The 15804-nt window shown below is 39.2% G+C and overlaps 1 protein-coding gene across 5 annotated transcripts in view; it reads left to right on the top strand.

Moving 5' to 3' along the window:
• CALCR (calcitonin receptor) overlaps positions 1-15804 on the top strand; it is a 183380-nt gene that overhangs the window by 82240 nt on the left and 85336 nt on the right. Inside the window, exons 2-3 of one of the 5 annotated variants that reach the window (XM_080577825.1) lie at positions 7354-7484; positions 11465-11534. The exons of 2 other annotated variants lie outside the window; for them this stretch is intronic. The gene's annotated coding sequence lies outside the window, so the exon portion shown is untranslated. The remainder of the gene's footprint in view (positions 1-7353; positions 7485-11464; positions 11535-15804) is intronic. 2 more of the 5 variants (XM_080577826.1, XM_080577827.1) reach the window with 2 other exon arrangements.

Below are 15804 nucleotides of genomic sequence, written 5' to 3'. Positions count from 1 at the left end.
AAAAAAATTAAAGCTGATCTTTAATAGTCTCTAAATTTTATTTCGCATTTTTGTGTTTAGCATTTACTTACATTTGTAAGAATTTGGTATTTTCATGATGGGCATATATCTGAAAAATTGCACACAGTGATTTTTATCAACTCCTAGGGCCAAATGCCTAGGAATTGCAATGCCTGGAAGTTCAGAGTATAATAAGCTCAGCTGAACCAAGTGTTTGCCTTGTTCTATATTTCACAGAAAACGAAAATTTTTAAAAAAAAAAGTATCATTACTCTGTTTCAAAAGAGATTGAAAACATCCTAATCTTCCAAGCTGAATCTTTGCTTTCATACAAGCTTTCCTTTATGTCTTTTGTTGTAATCAACAGAACTTGATCACATAAAAAGAAATTTTCTACTCTTTTAGCTAGGAGGTATTATTCAAAATTTACTTGGTATATATGGTATTTATAACTTAAATGGTACCTTAAATAAATAGCTTAAATAAGATGGAAATATAAAAATAGTTAATTTTGTTATTAATTCAGGTTAGAGACTAATACTCCTCTGAGAAATCAGGGACAGAAAATGCAATTGCATAGGATTCATATTCAGAGCTTTGACACATGCTGTTTTAATGTACATGGGGTATCAGTAAGACCTCTTTTGAAAAAGCAGGGCCACTAATTGCACCACTTTGCTTTCTACATCAAGACAAAACACAGATGATTTATTTCATATGCAATGGAGCACCTTCAATTAAACATCCTGATGGAAGTTCTACTGTCCTGGTATAGAGGCAGTTGGTCACTGTCCACCCAGCTCTGATCCCTTAGTGAGGAAAGAGTTTCAGTAGGGAAGTCTTCCCAACAATAGTAGTAAACATCACGCAACTTACCCACAGTCAGGCGGTATTCTTTAACCTTGAGGAGACTTCAGATGTCATCAGAAATCACAGCACCTTCGTGTGATGAAGCCTGCCTCACTGTTCAGGGTGTAGGTGGCTTTCAGCTGCCCTTCTGCTTCTGCTGTCCCTGCAAGGCTTATGGCTGCCTAGGCAGAAAGGGATACCACTTACAGTGTGGTGCTTGGTGGACTAGGAATCAGTCACTTCACTAACATACAATACAACAGCCACATGTGTAATGCTTACATCTCCTGAAATACGACCATAGCAAATAGGTGGGATGTACGTTAATGCTGTACATTCCTCTTAAAGACAGGAACATTGTCGGTATCAGGATACCAACCTGTATTTCATCCTGTTGGCCATTAGCCTAAGGAGTTAGTTCGGTATTCGTTACTAGAAGCCCTGGTAGTGTCTGGGACCTATTGTGAGAGCTCCAAGCATCTGTCTTTCTATTGTCATCTTCCATGATTTATGCACCTGAATTTCCCTATGGAAGTCTGGTGTGATGTTATTTTGGTTTCAGCCCAATCTTCCTGATTATGCAAAAGCAGCTTTTGCTATGGATTCTCATTTATACATGGAAATCCTCTCCTGACTTTTGCATTTTGTCAGCCAGAATCCACTGCATGTGAGCGTACAGTACAAAGGTGACAGATGCATGGCTCAATGTCTCCCCATCAAATGTTTGTAGAGGGAAAAAAAACAAAACAAACAAAAAAAAAACAATGTAACTCCATTGGCTAGTGTTTCATGATGTACATTGCAACAAACAGTCAGACACACTTAGCTTAATGGTGCACCTATATCTCAAGGTCAAAGTTCAGAATTTTCCATCTAGATCCTTGCAGTGGCTCATTCCAAAAGGACAGCGTCTGTAGATCTCCCTTTCTTTCTTTATGCTCTGAAGATGAGGGCATGGGAGAACAGAAATGTGGTACAAGACAAATAGTGGAGAAGCTGGTCTGTCTGTGCTCTGTGACTACTACAGGTGTGTGTCTATGCTGTGCCAGAAATTACTATACACAGAGTGGGATACAGATTGCAATGCTGTCAGGGCTGGAGGCAATCATTTGCCAGGACTACATGGCTGGAGACCTATGAAGTATCTTTAACAACTGCTGTTACAGACAAACATATGGGTCAATAGCAATAAATAAAAAAACAATGACATCTTTTACTTCAACTTGTGTGTATTTTGATTTGTTGTTAGCTTACAGACCTTGCTCTAAATGGAGTGACATATGCTATTTATCTCATTCGATTAAAAGTCCAATTAGGACATGCTCTCCAGTTTTCCAGAGCACTCAAATTTCACCCATTACTGCTACCAAAGGAATCATGAAAGAGTGTTGTTGCATTTAATAGAGCTTTTTACATTTAAATAAGCTTCCAAATTTATGGCAGAAAAGGGAGCAGACATGGTTCAGTGATCTCTGTAGCAATATTGCCAGAAGACAGGTTAAAAGCTTGGTCCACTACAGTAGTTGTTTGTATCATATTTACATCATATTTATATGTGCAATTATATATTTCATTGATAATTCTTTGATGGTTGCATGTTCTGTACATACCCATTGATTTGAAAGCACGGTAAAACCCTGTAGTTACTAGTGAAAAACAATGAGTATTTGTGCTAATTGATGTTAGACTATAGGTATTGCCTGAAGTCTTGTAGGCAGTTGCCCACAGTTTTTGACCTCTGTTGAATTGCATTCTAAGCACAGAACATGTGTGTACATTCTCTCTTGTGGTATTGCAGAAAAGTTTTGTGGACATTTTCAGCTGTATTTCTGCCCTGTTCTGTAGTTGAGGAGAAAAAGTAGCTTGAAGAGAAAGTACGTTTGCTCAGGTGAAATCCAGTCATGCAAGGGGACAGCAAACAACACCTGAGTATAGCACTAGCAAGAGCAATGTGCATTTTCTCTGCCTGTAATAAAACTGTATTGGTAAAGAGCAATCCCAAATACCTCCAGTGGAGCTTTTCTAGTACTCGGTAAGACTTTTTTTTTTTTTCTTTCAGTGACATGACTTAAATAAAAAGGCTCTGACAAATCTTTTCACTGCATTGGCCTTCTCTCGCAATTGTACTACATTGTTTTCCCTGAATGGAAGCTAATAGTCTAGCCTAAATATTTTGTGGGCACATGAATTTATAATTGTCATTGGCTGGGTCTGAAAGTAGGTCATGGTGAACAATCTGCTCTATTCCTTGTATTTTTTACCAGATATCAACCCCCTAAAATCTGTATTATTATAATAAACCATATTAATGGCAGAAATATATTATCTTAATGTGTCTTACACTGACTTTAAAGACAAAAGTGATGTCTGTGGTTCATTTCCTGTATAGGCTTTTTCCCATGTATTTTTGACTTTTTTCTTGCAGAATTCAGGTCATAAATTCTTTCATGAAAATAAAGTCTTGTTTGTGCTGCTCATTATCAAAAAGCAAGTTCATGAGACAGTCACAGGTATTACCACTTTTGAGCCAACATCTGTTTTCTGTTGCACAGTCTAACACTAATGAACTAAATAGAGCAGGATTACCGATCTTTTCATTAGTTAGACTGACATTGGTAGTACTATACCAAAAGATAGTTTTACGGAATGTAGACTAGATTATTCAAGAAAGACATGCTATGAAACCATGTTACGTTACTGGCAGAAGCAAAATGAGCAGATTATTTGATTTTGGACCATTGTTTCAACTCAAATGTCAAATAAGGAGCCTACTCTAGTAAAATTACTCAATATAGACAAATGGTTGGGCACCAGTTCTACTTAAAATTTCAAGAAGCAACCCTCATTTGTCACATCATAGGAACAGCAGGATTGTTCAGATACTCTGCCATTAGTATTGGCATTTTTGTTTTCAAAAAAAATGTGGGATTCCTCACTGACTGCAACTCAATCTGGATTATTGACTCCATTCATTAAGAGCAGAAGTAAAGTCAAATGATTTAAGCATGATGTGATTCCTGGAGTAGAAATCTATAACCAGAGCTCAATAAGCCTAGCCTAATTTTGTAGCAAAAGGCTGAGGAATTTGCAGACACACAATACAGCCATTTATATATGCTGTTAAACTTCTGAGATAAATTTCAGACAGGTGTTTTACTAAATAGATATGGAAAGCAATTAGCACAATATTCACTGACAACAAATTAAATCATTATAATGTTGCACAAGATTTTCCAGCCTCATATGTTATGGACCTCTGTGCTGTTAGTATGGGCTTGCAGTATGAATATATTTAAAAGAGGTGTGAATAGCATCTTCTGGAAAGGATCCAGCTGGAAAAGAAAATAAAGGGTAGGGAGAAAGTGCTAAATTTAAGGAAGGGTACTAAGACTACAAGGGCTGAAAGAAGAGGTTTTAGGACATAAAACCATGAAAAAACAAGTTCTACTGCTTGCTTCTTTGCTGTGAGCTGTGCTCTTAAATATGAATAGTTGAGATGTTTTTTCACAGCTGAAATATCAGCTTCTCGTGTAACTCATTCTACAAAGAGATTGCTTTTGTAGACCCTTTCATTCCTTGCTTCCCAAACAAGACCACCCATTCCCTGTCAGATCCAGGCAGCAGAGCTATTCAAACACAGAACTTCTTGAGTGCTAACTCTACTCCTGAGTTCATTTGTCATTTTAGTGACATCTTTGCCTTGTAGCTCTGTGAAACACCTGCTCAAATGGGATCAACATATGAGGCTACAAAAGTGGTATTATTCTGCTCATGCTGAAATCAATTGAGTTAAGCAAAAAACAATTAAACTGTGTGAAAAACTTTTCTCTCAGTAAAGGAATAAAGGAAGAAAACATCCAGATGCTGTTTGCAGTCCACAAATAGTAATATGTGGATTTTACATTGCTTTATTGCTTGTGCATATGTAATGTTTGAGCAATCAAACGCAGGACTAGATCTTACTCCAAGAAACCAAAGAGAGTTGGGCCTCTCACTACCTTGGTGACTTGGATGACCCATCAAAAATAACCTTTTAGGTACTTTTCAAACTGGTGCTGTCTGAAAAACATACTGCATAGGAAGGTGAAGTGCCTCATCAGGATGAATGCATGGCAAGCTTTAGGCAAAAGCTACAAGCTGCTTATAAGCAAATAAATCCTGAACTCTGCATCACCAGCAGGCCAAATCAACACTGGAAGGAGGGCAAAAAGCCCCAAGACACAAACTCTGCAGAGCCCATAAAAGCTAAGCTGTCTTAAATTCCCTGTATCTTGAGTTTTTATACAGCCCTTCAGAAGTATACACACACACGTGGATTCAACGAGACAGTCGGGGTGTCAAGCAAGGTCAGCCCTAGCTGCTGTTGAATAGACTGTGCTGACTTCTTTCCAAAGCCATCAGAAATCTTTTCTGGATCTTAGTGCTCATCCAAATAAGCTTCCCTTTTGTCCTCTGTCTGCTATATAAAGTACTTTCCATATGAAGGCACTTTATCTGGCAATGTAATTTATGGAAGAGACCATCTATTATTTTTCCACATGAAGCTTTTGATCATGGATGGATATTTGAAGTTATTAACAGCACTGAGAGGCTAAAGTTTCAGGTCTTTTTACTCGTTGCCAGTGAAATAAATGCTAACATTGGCAACCCATGGTTTAACAGGAAAAATCTTGCTGAGAATTACAGACTACTTCCAGGTTTTTATTTTGAAAAGCTTTACAAATTGGCTGCTATATTGGAGTCATTTCTTTTCCTATTTGTCTCTATCATTTGTAGTCCAGATTATCTTTTATCTCAGCAGCTGGATTTGATAGGAATATTTGGGGCAACCCTATTCCTAGCTGTCCAAAAGTGTCCAAGTGCTCTATAGGCTAAACTGAAGAACAGCCCCATGGCACCTGCATGTGTCGAGGCTGTGCTCAGAAAAGCAAAATTGCCTCTGTATTTTCAGCTGACTCAAAACTTGGAAGCTAATCCTCATTAGTGACTTCAGCTGACATTTTGGATTTGCTTCTGAATTCCTTGCCTAATGGAGCCAGAAATTCAGTTTAACAGCCCCAGCAAAATAAATCCCTGCTAAACACAGGCATTAGCCAGTGTGTATCAAGATTTTACCAAAAGCAAACCTTGGCACAGGGAAGCATTCAGAGTTAGTTTTGGCAGCCTTAAAAATACATTATGTTGGAAGTGATCATAAATGGGCCTTGTCTGATTTGCTTGAGAATTGCAATGGCCCCGCAGGCTTCCAGTCCTAACAGTGGAGCAGGTACAAGCCAGACGAGATGCTGATTTACCCACCACCATGTGTCTCATTGGCTGTGGCTCACTAGACGCTTCAGAGCAGGCCTTGCTCCCCACCCATGCCCTAAGACAAAATTAGGCTATGCATTTTCTGTCTGACTAGAATCTCATGTACAGAACCGATGCATGAAAGGAAAGGAAAATCAGAAAATGAATTTGAAATAACCACAGTAAGTGGGACAGTGACAGTGCCAAGAGGCCAATGAAATGATCTGTATTACATGTAACAGGTTCTGAGGAGCCACTTTTGCCAATATTGACAATAACAAGTCATTTCCAAGTTCTGCCATGCCATTTTCCTTTTGAAACTGAGTGGGTTAGCTTCCCATAGCTGTCCCAGAGCTCCATTTAACAAGTATAACGGAAGAAGGAAAACCCTGGGCTCACAGAAAAGCAGTCCTGCTGGCTTGCATCTATGTTGCAGGTTTTGTTGAAGGTGGTGAAAACCTTTACATTCAGGAGGATCCAGCACTGAGACAGCCCCCAACATAGTGAGCAGCAAGAGCAAAATGTCTATCTGCAGTCTGAGAGGCTGCCCAAATTCTCATTGTAACTCTGAGTTCCTGTTGTCTTCAGATTGCAGGACAGAAAGAGTTCTTAAGTACAGTTTAAAGTAAGCAAAGCTTCACTAAATCCTCAAGAACTCATTTGTGGTAGCTCATCCTAGTAGAAAGGCGCAGTCAAACATCTACAAATCCAATGCCTGTAGTCTGCCCATCACAGGGTCCAGCATTGTCCCTATCTGTCCGGCTGTGAACGGGCTTATTTCTCTGTTGTACTGCGTTCCTCCTACTTCATGATGTTTTTTTGTTGTTGTTGTTGTTTTTTGGTGTTTTTTTTAGGAACATTACATCCACCTGTATTTTCTGGCACCTGGTGTGCCAGAAAATAAAGTAACTTCCAAAGACCTGAATACCTGGGGACCAGTAAAGCTTCTGTGAGAGGTGGTTGGCCATTGATAGTCCAGTGTGTGCAGATCTGTGCAAGGTCTTTGCTGAGACTCTGAACTCCACAGGTGGAGTTTATGAATATTTAAGAGCAGAAGAAGTTTAAGGTTTTTTTAAGAGGTTGCCAGAGCTGCTGTATCTATGCCTTGGTTACAGGTCTGGAAGGACGTTTGGGACAGAGAATCAAGTCTTTTTATAAAATTTTCCAGGAATATGTGAGTGATTTACACAAATAATGGCTTCTCTCACTGTTCAGGTAATTCCCATTCCGTCATCTCTTTTCCGTGCTAATTTACAGAAGAAAAGATGAGCTGTAAAGAAAACACTAATCTCCTCCCTGCAAGTCGATGAAAAGACCCGTTCCTCCCCTTATTCTAACCCGAGCAGGTGTGTACACTATGAGACTTGCCTGCATATTTATCATGGAAATAAAGACTTTTTGTGTGTGTTAGTCTGGAATTCATCATAGGATTTTAATTTAAATGGCTAATAACTACCTCTTGGTAAAATAGCAGTTCATAGTAATTTATCATGTGTAAATTGCTCTGTTAAACTTTTGTAATGAATGCATAATGCCATAGTGAAAAATATGCAGGTTTTTTCAAAATCGAAACTAGGAATTTAGACTGCTAATATTCAATCTAAAGCTTTACAGTAACACTGCTGCAATTCCTGGCAAGGACAACATCGTAGTCAAGCAGTACTGCTGTGTTATTTAATTATTCCACAGCAATTGATGGAGATAATTTTGTTTTTACTGACTTGTAAAAGTCATGACCATGTTTTCTTATATGTGCATCATTACATCATCATATCTTCATCTGTCATTACATTGTTTGTAAAAATAATGTAAAATGTAATGACAGCTTTGGGTCACATCTATTTATTGTAGTTTAGGTATGGTAACAGAAATATCAGTGCTGCAGTAGACTCAATAGTTTAAGAGTATAGGTAAGGTAAGATTTGCCACCAGAGGTAATATCTCACCAAGCAGACCAATTGGTGTATCTGTAAAAGTTGGCCAACGCCTCAAACATGCAAAGCTTTCTTCAGAGACTGTCACAAGATGACTTGCGTGCCCCGAAGTTTCTTTGTCTCAGTTAGGTCTTTTAAAACATCTTGTTAGAAACAGCCCTTCCAGATCAGTGGTAACATATTCTGACTTCAAATCACATTCAGGATTTCTAATCATTATTAGCAGAGTTGCTATAAAATTAGAACCAGACTTGAGAAAAAAGTGTTAGTGTTTCAACACAGGCTCATTTTTGTCAGGATAGAAATGAAACCTACATCCAGCTGTTACAGGCTATGCCAAAATGGGAACAAAATGCTCTAAATGTGTGTCATGTGCATTTGATTTATAACAATCCACTCACATGATTTTTCACACTTCATATGATTTATATAAAAACAGTGACATAATAAGAAAGTATAATATTTTACTTGCTATTTTGCCCACCCCATAGAATATTCACTTACTTCAAATAATCTATAGGAATGTATGGTTATGAAAAAAATGACCAGTGGGAGTTTGCCTGGGGAAGGATTGAATGGAAAACTGAAAAAGAATTGGCCACAAGTAAATATTAAATAGATGTTTTTCTTTCCAGTATATGCTGAAGCTGAAAGAAAACTTTTAACAAATTTTCAATGGATGGAATAATAATTAAAAAAAATGTATCAATCCAAAAAAGTATTGATCCTAGAAGGAAGAATGTCACATGTTTAGTTGTACTCATCCACATAAATGAAGATTCTGTTAATGTGACGCAGAAAGAATCTGGGAACTGGAAAAAGTTCAACCCTTATTGTGCAGTTTTTCTTGCTTCTCTTAAATTTTTCACATGTACTTTCGAAATGCATCTAGGACTGCCTTTTCAAGATATTGTTATTCTACTGAACGTGTTAAAATATTTCCAAACGCATTGACTGGCATGGACTGTGCTGTACATACAGACTAGGTCTCATTTACAGTACAGTCATGATGCAGGTCTGGGAGAATCATAGGACAACCAAGCAGGTGTTTTTTCCTTAACTCACTCACAGAGTTTTGACTTAACCTGTTGTAATATACTTCAGTATATTTAACAATGCTCGTTTAGCTCTACCCCTCACAATTCTCTTTGAATTTTCTCTTTATACTAACATTATTAATGTTAGCCTCAAATGCTATTTTGCAGATGATAAGTACTCTGAAAACTAAGAGAATGATAGATATGGATTCATCCCAACGATCTGAGTTAATTTTTCAGGATATTTAAAAGATTATAATCTGACATAAATGTATGCAACTCCACTGAAGTCACTGCTCTGCTGCATGGTAATATTTGTCCCAAGCTTCTGGAGGTGTGCAAGCTGCAGTGTCACCAAGATTAGATTATAGCATACCTCCTGTTTCTGCAAACACTGCTGTAGATATCTCCAAAAAAATTGCAAGCACTTTAGAAAACACTTGTTCTTACTGTGCTTAAAAGACTAAGATTGTTCTATGCTACTGTGTGCGACGATAAACCACAGCTTCACAGCATAGCGAAATGGCAAGGAAATATTGTGCTTTAAGGAATGTTTATTGATGAACTTGACATTTGTGCAGTATGGTTGCTTTCATCCATTGTGTGGCAGACCACTAGCCAAAGCTGCTTCATTTAATCCCATTATTTAAGCACTCATAAAGTAGCAGAAATGCTACTCTATAGACCTTGCTCATATGCTTTGTTTCACATCTTTTTCTCCTTCTTTTTTCTATAGCTAGAAATTATTTGATTTTAACATGACAACATTTACTGGCACATAGTAGGGTTTCTTTAAAAATTTGATGATGTTGTTTGTTTGTTTAAAAAGTTTATTTAAAATGTTTTTATCTTATTATCCACTACTGAAAAAAGAGCTACTAAAATGATAAGTCATACTTGAGATATTTAAGGATTTTATTTAACATTAGCAACACAAATCTGATTGTAAAAAACAAACAAAGAAAAAGGCCTCAGCATCTGCTATGAACAAAGTTGCTGAGAATCTGAATTAATTCTTGCATGAACCGTCATGGCTTTGTTACAGTGAGATTATTTTAAGAGTGTATACTTTGAGTACAGACTAAAGAGGATGAGCTCATTTTCCAGAGACAGTGTGATCCACTGCCTGTACTCCATTATGGCTTGTGTACAAGTGTAATTGCACATGTTGCACACCGCAAAAGTACCAGATTCATTTTTCTTTTAATTTCTATTTCACAAAAGCTTAAACTGACCTTTAGCAGGGCATCTGTTCTCCTCTTCCTCTCCCTCTCCTGCCAACAACATCTTTCTGCACCCTTCCTTTTACCAGTGCTTGTATCACTGGAGCCTGTGGGAAGTCCAGAGTGCTGCAGAGGCAGAAAACATCACTCACGCCAGGGCACTCCAGAGTTCAACTTCTGCTGGAGTAGCTGTGTGGGACACGTGTTCACAACACCAGCACGAGGAAGAACTAGGGACATGTGGCTGAGGCACAGTAACCCCCAAAGCAATAGGTTATGATATTTATTGCAGCTGTAAATGCCTATCATTTATATTTAAAGATCAATTCTACAATATCCTATTCTATTCTATTCTGTTCTGTTCTGTTCTGTTCTGTTCTATTCTATTCTAATTCCATTCCATTCCATTCCATTCCATTCCATTCCATTCCATTCCATTCCATTCTATTCTTTTTTTTTTTTCTGTTTTAAAAAACAAGGAAACAAGGATGACTTTTACTTGGGATAGCTATAGCTTCATGTCCAGCCAAAACCGGAGATCCGTTACTATGATTACAAAATAGGATTTTATACATTGTTCCTACACCCATTCCTATGTAAAACAGAATGATTTTACCAACTTCAGAGAACTGAAAGTACAACAAGGGACAGGGAGTCCTGTGGAGGCTAACCTCCAGAAGTCCTTCAAATACTCCTGTTAATGGAGGGCTAAAATATGTCCTGGGCTAAAATATGTCATGTTTTACACCTTCCCAGAGTACATTTGAAAGAAATGACAGAATCCAGTCTTTGTAAGTACTGCAAACCTTGTGTACCAAGAAATCCGCCAAAGTACTTTACTAGTCCCTTTGTGAAATTTTCATTCCTTCCACTTTCTTTTAAGCCTCATAAAAGCTCTTGACCAACAGCCAGGAGGGGGATGAGGGATAGCTTCCTAAGTACTAAAAAAGTAGTAGTTTTCTTGGCTACTATTATGTGATACAAATCCTGTCCCTTTGCATCAGCCATTAGAGGATACAAAAGCACAGTATATAATTCTCATTCAAAGCACGTTTCTTGTATTTTTTGTTCTTTCAAAATACAGTTGTCTGTCATCTAGTCTAATAAGAGCCATCTTCCTCATTTTCTGTAGTGTGTATGATCACCTTGACCGCCCAGATATGTAGTGTGTGGGCTTTTCAAAACTTGTGATTACCCCAAAAGTAAGTACAGCCAAGTTTGCAGCTACTTTCTCTTTCTTCCTCTGTTTGTTCAATTTATTGTCAAGGATTTGGTTAAAGAGAAGCCTAGGGTAAAACAGACCCTTCCTGTTCACTATGTTTCAATAGGAAAATGAAGCCTCAAACATTGCACCTCCCATGTAATCCAAATGAATCGATGAAGTAGATTTATTTGGTCACTTGATCTGTGCAGCTCTGAAATTGCCTATTTGCCATAGCTAATAGTTTCCACTTGTTAACATAGCACTTGTTAACATAACACATAACACCCACTCAGCTCTACACGTGAAATTCACCGTCCCCAACAGGCAAGATAATGGAGATTAATGGCCTGAGTAACAACTGGATAATCATCAAACCAATCATCATTTGGCTCCCTGATAATGAAATTATCTATCTTCAAGACTACCAAAGGAATGAGATAAGATCTAACAACTGACCTAGATGTCTGCAGTTTTCATGTAGCAATACCTTTAGGTGCCCAACACCAAAAATCGAGAATATGGAACCTATATTTCTAAGGTTTTCGTATGAAAACTTCAGGAGGATTAGACAAAAATACTGATCAAAGAGCTGTGTAAAGGTAGCCAATACACCTTCAGCCTTGCCTCAGCTTCATAGATGCTTGACTAAACATTGTAAGGCGCCTCATTTCTCCACCTGGGACAGATGGTCACCAGCTTTCTGGCATGTTAGGAAGAACTGAGAGAAGCTTACCATTTCCTTCAGAAATATGGCCTGTCAGAAGATCATGGTGGCAGTTAAACCACTGGTAGATCATTGCAGGCTAATGGTTAGAGAATGTGCTTGGAAAAATAGGAGGGATTTTCTCTCTTTCTCACAGCTGGGATCACACTCATGGTATTTACTCTGCCTGAAGGGCCTGTAACTACTGTGCTGCGGTACTGGTCTGCACAGGACCTGGGATTATAGAAGTGTGATTGCACGGCTGACTCGTGGCCCAAAGCAATAGCCTAAATTAGGAAACTGTTGGTAAAATATCCAGTTGGAAATAAGAGGAGAATTTTAATACTTTTTACCCTAGACTGTGTGTTTGGCAAAACAAAAGCAAACTGGAAACTATGGTAAGGCACATGGAAAATAAGCACGTGATTGTTGACAGCCAACATGACTTCACTAAGGGCAAATCCTGCCTGACAAATTTGGTGACCTTCTACAACAGGGTTACAGCATTAGAGCATAAGGGAAGAGCAACTGACATCAGCTACCTGGACTTGTGCAAAGCATTTGACAGTCCCACGTCATGCTTGTCTCTAAATTGAAAAGACATAGATTTGATGGATGAACCACTTAGTGGCTGTATGGTTGCATTCAAAGAGTTGCAGCCAATGGATCAATGTCCAGACAGAGACTAGTGGATGAGTGGTGCCCCTCAGAAGTCAGTATTATTTGCCATCTTTATCGGTGACATGGACAGTGGGATCGAGTGCACCCTCAGCAAGTTTGCTGATGACACCAGGCTGCGTGGTGCAGTTGACATGCTGGAGGGAAGGGATGCCATCCAGAGGGAGCTGGGCAGGCTGAGAGGTGGGCCTGTGCAAACCTCATCAAGTTGAAGAAGACTAAATGCAAGGTCCTGCACCTGAATTGTGACGATCCCAAACATGAATACAGGCTGGGCAATGAGTGGATCCAGAGCAACCCTGTGGAGAAGGAGTTGGGGGTATTGGTGGACAAAAAAAAATGAATATGAGCTGGAAGTGTGCACTTGCAGCCCAGAAAGCAAACCGTATCCTGGGCTGCATCAAAAGAAGTGTGGCCAGCAGGTAAAGGGAGTTGATCCCCCCCTCTACTTCACTCTCACTAGAACCCACCTGGTGTGCTGCATCCAGCTCTGGGGCCCCCAGCACAGGAAATACATGGGCTTGTTGGAGTGAGTCCAGAGGAGGGCCACAAAACTGATGAGAGTGCTGGAGCACCTCTCCTGTGAAGACAGGCTGATATACCTGGGGTTGTTCATCCAGGAGAAGAGAAGGCTCTGGGGAGACCTTACAGCAGCCTTCCAGTACATTAAAAGGGTCTACAGAAAAGCTGGGGAGGGACATTTTACAAAGGCATGTCGTGACAGGACAAAGAGTAATGGTTTTAAACTACAAAAGGGTAGATTTAGCTTAGGTATAGAGAAGAAATTCTTCACTCAGAGGGTGGTGAGGCACTGGCACAGGCTGCCCAGAGAAGCTGTGGATGCCCCATCCCTGGAAGTGTTCAAGGCCAGGCTGGATGGGGCTTTGGGCAACCTGGTCCAGTGGGATGTGTCCCTGCCCATGAAACTAGAATTTGGAACTAGATGAATTTAACGATCCATTCCAAGCCAATTCTATAATTCTATGAAATGGACCTGCAACCTCCTCCTAGGATCCAAATTCCCTAAATGTTCATCAACAGGGGCTGCTATCTTGCCCGTGTCTTCTTGAGTAGCTTCTCCCTTTTTTTTCCTGCTCCAGCATTGATGCAGGCAGAGCAGGCTGATGTCCTCCTGCGCTGGGTGGCAAGATTCTCCCCAAGAGGATCTACAAGCCTCTGTGCTAGTTTTGAAATCCTGGAGACCTTGGGGTTAGAGGTGGCTACACAGCTATTCGCCTTGAGAAAACTTCTCAGCAATGGTACGGAAGCCATCAGAAAACATGCAGGCCAAGAAAGGAAGTAGAAAGTGAATTTTCAGAGTCTTGAGGGGTAAGACAATCACAGAAAAAGTAATATTTTCACGTCATTCTTCTGTACTTTGTCACAAATCCTCCAAGTCCTGTTTTGTGCTATTAAAATCTTTTCTTCTTCCAAAGGTATTGTGAAATATGGCTTTGCAGAATTATCAGAGCAGAATAATTAAATGAGTTTTTTCCAGTTCATCCTTCAAAAAGCCTTTCTTTCTAACTTTTTCTTCAGACCTCAGCAAATAAATGTTGATCTGCTGCCCTCTCTTGAATCTTTCCTCTTACACCACTTTCTGACTAAATTTGACCCTCCTTATTGGCCATCTCAGGCCACTTGTGCAAATGACTGAGGTGGTAGTGTTGTAACCCTTTTGGGTAAACAGATTATAATTGTAATTAAAGCCCTTTTCAGTTTAATATTACAACTGAGAAAACCAGGACAAAGCCAAAAAAGGTGCCATTACCAAATGGGATATTGTGCTGGTCCTTAGATGAGCTTCAGGACTAATCCCAAGGTGTCCATGTCCACTATAATAGCTGAAGCAGGAGGAATATCTTAGCACATAATGAGCTATGCTACATTAACAAAGAAATAGAGAACAATATTCTAGTTTAAAAAATAGACTGGGATTTCATACATTATTATAAGCAACAAAGGATGAAGAATTAATATAATCATGGAAATGTACTGGGCTTTAACAGTGTCCCTATGATTAATCACTACATATGGATGTTCTGAACCTTAAATGTATGAAGCACATTATATTATCTTAACTTCAAGCAAGGATATTGCTTGACTTGAGGAAAAAAGATAAACTGTAGAGAAACATGAACTGAGACAGCACCTAAAACCTGCTTGAAAACTTCAGCAAATGAAACAAAATTTGGGGTATTTGATCCACATAATAACCATTCTCATGTTAGCTCCAGTGATCCCAATAGCTATCAGTATATTCTCTAAAAATCAAGATGTTTATTGCAATAAGCATCGTCTCAGGGAATCCTCAGGAATACCTTGAAACATCTGCAGTGAAGAATCATCTAAAATACCTATGCATAAAACAGCTTAAAATTTTAGAATTTGTTTTTCCTCCCTCTCTATTGGTAAATAACAAAGAAACAAGCAAACACATGTTCTCTTTAAAGTGTAGTTTAAAAATAATTTCCTGACCTACTTCATTGCATGGTCCTATCAAGTGGCTGTGGGGGTAGCACAAGTCAGGTGGCAATAAGCAGCCAGAAGACAAAGGAAAGACATACCAAAGCCAGAATGTGGTAGAGTCATGACATGAATATGTGCTAAGAACCAGGCTCATTTCTGATTTCTCCCACTGTGTTCATGGTAGCACAGTTCCAGTGCAGCTATGCCCTGCTTAAGGCTGCTCTGGGCTTCCCAGCCTCCTTCAGCTGCAAGGAGGCTGCCCATAGCAGCAACAGGAATAGATGTAAATGAGCCATACTTTTTGCACAAGAGTCTCAAACTCAAGGCACTTAAGTGTGCCGCTTTGCACACCCGAGTTTACCTGTCTTGTCACCCCTGAGCCTGGATCTCTGGCAATGGGGCAGAGCTGTGGTGAAGG

Source organism: Anser brachyrhynchus, assembly GCF_964034855.1.
Source record: "Anser brachyrhynchus genome assembly, chromosome: 2".
Classification (NCBI taxonomy): Eukaryota; Metazoa; Chordata; class Aves; order Anseriformes; family Anatidae; genus Anser; species Anser brachyrhynchus.
Note: the sequence above shows the minus strand (reverse complement) of the source record. Positions and strands in the feature narration are given on the sequence as shown.